Consider the following 4,916-nt stretch of genomic DNA (forward strand, 5'->3'; position numbering starts at 1 on the left):
GTACAGACTCCTGGTTTGTTTTCTCTAGTCCAGGAAACTCCTGATTTTTGCTGTCAGCTTGGTGCCAGCTTCAGGGCTGGAGGTTGGAGGCAGCTCTCTCATGGTTTGTGTTTCTGGATGTTTTTCCCTGTTCTGGCCCTGCTGAAGCCCCTGAGGGCTGTGTCCAGCTCTGGCCAGAGAGCCCTGGAGGGGCTGGAGCGTGTCCAGGGCAGGGAACGGAGCTGGGAAGGGGCTGGAGCCCCAGGAGGGGCTGAGGGAGCTGGAAAGGGGCTCAGCCTGGAGAAAAGGAGGCTCAGGGGGCCCTTCTGGCTCTGCACAAGTCCCTGGCAGGAGGGGACAGCCGGGGGGTCGGGCTCTGCTGCCAGGGAACAGGGACAGGAGGAGAGGGAATGGCCTCAGGCTGGGCCAGGGGAGGCTCAGGGTGGACAGCAGCAGGAATTTCCCCATGGAAAGGGAGCTCAGGGATTGGAACTGCCCAGGGAGGTTTGCAGTGCCCATCCCTGGAGGTGTCCCAGGAAGGGCTGGAGGTGGCACTGAGTGCTCTGGGCTGGGGACAAGGTGGGGATGGGCCACAGCTGGGACTCCATGGGCTGGGAGGGATTTTCCAACCTCAGTGGCTCCATGATTCCATGGTTCTGTGTTTCTCCAGCACACTCACTTGCTCTTTGAAGCTGGAGCTTAAAACTGTGGCTTCAGAAGGAAGGAAAAATTCAAGACAGAGTCCAAAGGCAGGTGTGCTGTGTTACCTGGGCTGCTCTGAACACCTGAGGCAGAGGAAGGACAGCAGCGGCGCCTGCCCTTGACATCCCAGTCCCAGAACTCCAAGGTGGTTTTTTGAGAAGTCTTTTCTGCTCTGCCTCTTGGCCAGGCCAACCTGGACAGAAGTGTCCTGGCTCCATGGGCCTGCCCTGACCCCTCTGGCCTGTGCTGGGGCCAGCCCAAGTGTAGCCACAGCTGCCTCCTCCCCCAGCTGGGCAGGCAGTTTGTGAGGGATATCCTAAATATCAGGGCTTTTAAAGGATGTTTTGAATCCCCTCTCAGCAGGTGCTCTTGGCCGAGGCTGAGCCTCCACCTTCCATGGGAACAGCAGGATTTGGGTTTGAGGTTCTTGCTGCTGTCACACTTGTGCAGTTATTCCTGGGAGCTGAGACTTCCCAGTTTGTGCCCTGCCTCAGTCTGATCTGAGCTGTGGCAGGCACAGCAGCCTGGCTTGTTCTCTTCTTTGGATTCACAAATTTTGGACATGGGAGGTTTCTGCTGGAGCAGACACAAAAGTGATGCTCAGATCTCACGCTGTCTGTGACCCAGTGATACTGTTCAGCTCATGGTGTAGGTCAAGGCATCAAGCTGAGCTCAGCACTAAATTAAATATAAAAATAATCCCTTCAGTTGGTGCAGTCAGGGGAAGCTGCTGCCTGCAGAGAACTGCTCCTGCAGTCTCCCTACTTGCAGCCAGGCACATGGTGTGTATTGTTTAATAAAATCCCAAACATTTCTCAGTTGACCCTTTGCTGGCAGCGCCAAGCCTGGTTTCTGCTTCCCAGCTGTGCATTCCAAGGAAGCAGGAGCAGCGAGGCCTGGCTGCTGTGAGGGGATGCCCAGAGCTGGTTCCTGGTTCTTCCCCTGCAGGTTTCAGTGGGAGCACAGCTGTGTTTGGTGTGCTGGGTCCCCTCAGTGCTGGCACTGGAGCTCTCCCTGCAGCTCCTCACCCACGGAAGGATGAGGCCCCTGGAGAGAGACGTGGTGAAACATTTCTTCCTTTCAGCTGCCGGGCTCAGCTCGCTGGGTCCCTTTCACCCTTCAGAAAGCAGCTCTGCTGCAGCCTGGCTTTCACTCCAGGTGTGCTCGTGTTGCTCTGGATCCAAAAGTGCCTTTTTTCACTCCAAGTATTGCAGAGCACCAGGTGGGTTCTCCCTGCCCTGTAAAGGTGGGCGTCACTTGCCAGGGCTCCCATGCAGGAGCCTCCACTGCCTCCAGCACATTTTTGTGGTTGCTTTGCATCCAAGTCCAAATTGCTCTGGATCCAAAGCAATACAAATCCCAAGTTTTTGGGATGGCTGCTGGAATTGGGAAGGGAGTTCAATGAGGCCATGTTTAGGCACTTCCAGCAGGTTTGGGGTTGGAAGCCGGGCAGGATTGGTGGCTTTCTGCTGGGGAGTAACTTATTCCCCCAGAAGGGATCCAATCTTGATTATGTGGAACTGAGAGAAGAAAGAGTCACTTCCAGGATGCCACATGGAGCTGCTTCTGTGCTTGTTGGAGAGGTTCAGAGGGCCCATCCCTGTGTGCACCTGGGTTTGGATGTGGGGCTGGACGCTCCTTGTCGTGGATCATCAGCTCCTGGCTGCCTGAAGGGTTTCCTTTCCTTGTGCCAAAGGCTTCAGCTCTTCTGAAAGCTCCAGCTGCCTCCTCCCTCAGGAATACCTGGAGTTTGGGGTGTCTGTGGTGAGACCACCCCACTCCCTCTGCATTCCCCGCTTGGTTTCCAGCTGGCACCGCATGCTCAGATATTCTGATAATGCTCTTCTGAACCGATCCTTTTTGTCTGGCTGGAATTAAAGCCAGAATTTGCCCTTTCTGAGTTGTTATTTTCGGAGCTGGAGCTCGGCCTGTGCTGTTGTCACTCGTGGGCTACAAATGCCATTGTCCCAGGCAGCCGGGCCCGGCCGGCGGCGCTGGAGGCTGCTCTGGAATTTCACTCCGCTATTTTTAGTCAGTGGTGAAAAATTGCACTTCCAACACTTTTGAATCGCTGTCAGTGCTTAAATAAATCAAAGGGCAGGTCCTGGCTGCTGTAAGGAGCAGGGTGAGGAGGTGACCTGGAGCTGCTGCAGGGCTGAGCTGGGAATGGGTGAGGTGGGGAGCTGGGAAGGGGCTGTGAGGGGTCAGACATTGCTGCCACTGTCACTGCCACAGCCCTGTCACAGTCACAGCCACTGCCTCTGCCCTGCCATAGCCACTGCCACAGCCCTGTCACTGCCCTGCCACTGCCCTGTCACAGCCCCTGCCACAGCCCTGTCACAGTCACAGCCACTGCCTCTGCCCTGCCATAGCCACTGCCACAGCCCTGTCACTGCCCTGTCACAGCCACTGCCCTGTCACTGCACTGCCACTGCCCTGTCACTGCCCTGCCACAGCCACTGCCTCTGCACTGCCACTGCCCTGTCACAGCCACTGCCCTGTCACTGCCCTGTCACAGTCACAGCCACTGCCTCTGCCCTGCCATAGCCATAGCCACTGCCACAGCCCTGTCACTGCCCTGTCACAGCCACTGCCCTGTCACTGCACTGCCACTGCCCTGTCACTGCCCTGTCACTGCCCTGTCACAGCCACTGCCCTGTCACAGCCACTGCCCTGTCACTGCACTGCCACTGCCCTGTCACAGCCACTGCCCTGTCACTGCACTGCCACTGCCACAGCCCTGCCATTGCCTCTGCCCTGCCACAGCCACTGCCACTGCACTGCCATAGCCACAGCCACGTCACTGCCCTGCCACTGCCCTGTCACAGCCACAGCTCTGTCACTGCCCTGCCACAGCTCTGTCACTGCCCTGCCACTGCCACTGCCCTGTCACTGCCCTGCCACTGCCCTGTCACTGCCCTGCCACTGCCGTGTCACTGCACTGCCACTGCCCTGCCACTGCCCTGTCACAGCCACTGCCCTGTCACAGCCACTGCCACAGCCACCTGTCCCCCCTGTGCAGCTGTCCCATGGTCACTGCTATGGGGGTGGCTCTGGGCTCCTTGCTCATCTCACTGTGCCCCTTTTGGGGTCAGTTCTCCCCTGTTCCCCCTGTGTCCCCGCTGGCTCTGCTGTGCCCTGTGTGCAGCTCTGCTCTCCCCAGAGCCACCACAGAGCCCACCCTGGACGTGGCAGCTCTTGGACAGCTGGGATGGAGGAGGAGCTGCTGAAGGACCTCTGTAAGTCCAGATGAGTGAATATCCCTGGTGTGGGACTCTCCCCTTCCTCCCCAGCCATCTCCAGAGCTGTGAGACAAAAGCTGTTGCTCACCCACAGTTTCTCCTTTTCAGTGTCAGGGCAGGAGTCTCCTGAGAAGCCGCTTCACCTGTTTGGCCACCAGGTTCCCACATTGGCTCAACCTTGTCCTCCCTGGCTAAGGGATCCTCACAGCTGTTCCCTGCCTGGCTGCTCCCTGCCATGTGCCTGGAGAGGCCCAGGGGGCTGCTTTGCTTCTCTGTGCTTGGACTCCAGGACTTGCTTGGAATGGGGAACCTTCCAAAAGGTTCAAATCAGGTTGGCTGAGGCTCTCAGGACCTCCAGTTCTCTCTGAGCCTGTGGAGGTAAGAGGGGAAGTGGATCCTGGAAGGACCCTGGTGACACTGGGTTTGTCTGGGCTGTGCAGACAAGAAGCTTGCCTGACTCCAGGACAGCCCAGTGTGGGAGGATGTCAGGAGAAATAGTTCAGCTCTTTATCCAGAAAAGATGTGGTGAGACAAAATCAAACTGTGCCAGTTGTGGTATCCTGCCCCAGGTGTGCTGTGGCCGTGCCAGGACTGTGAGACACACACACAGCCTGGGTGGGGAGCACCAGGGAGCAAATCCTTCCCTGGGATGAGAAAACACAGCCTGAGCTGATGGCTGAGTTCCAGTGGAGTCAGCCCAGGGGGATGGGGCTTTCCCAGGTTTTTCTAGGCATGAGATTACTTTTGCTTCCATACAGCGAGGCTGAGGTGACCCTCAAGGAATCCCTGCCCTGTTGCACAACACTGAGATATCTCCAGGTGGCACCAGGACTTTCCCTTCTACTTCCCCCTCATCCTCACAGGAGAACTGGCAGAGCAAGTTCTCTTGGACTGGAACTGCCCCACCGCCCTGCTGTGCCTCCACCTGAGCAGGGGCCTCATTAGCACTAATGAGCAGCTGGTGGCTGCTGTGCAGATGTGACACAGATCTGT

Source organism: Poecile atricapillus, chromosome 13, assembly GCF_030490865.1.
Source record: "Poecile atricapillus isolate bPoeAtr1 chromosome 13, bPoeAtr1.hap1, whole genome shotgun sequence".
Taxonomy (NCBI): domain Eukaryota; kingdom Metazoa; phylum Chordata; class Aves; order Passeriformes; family Paridae; genus Poecile; species Poecile atricapillus.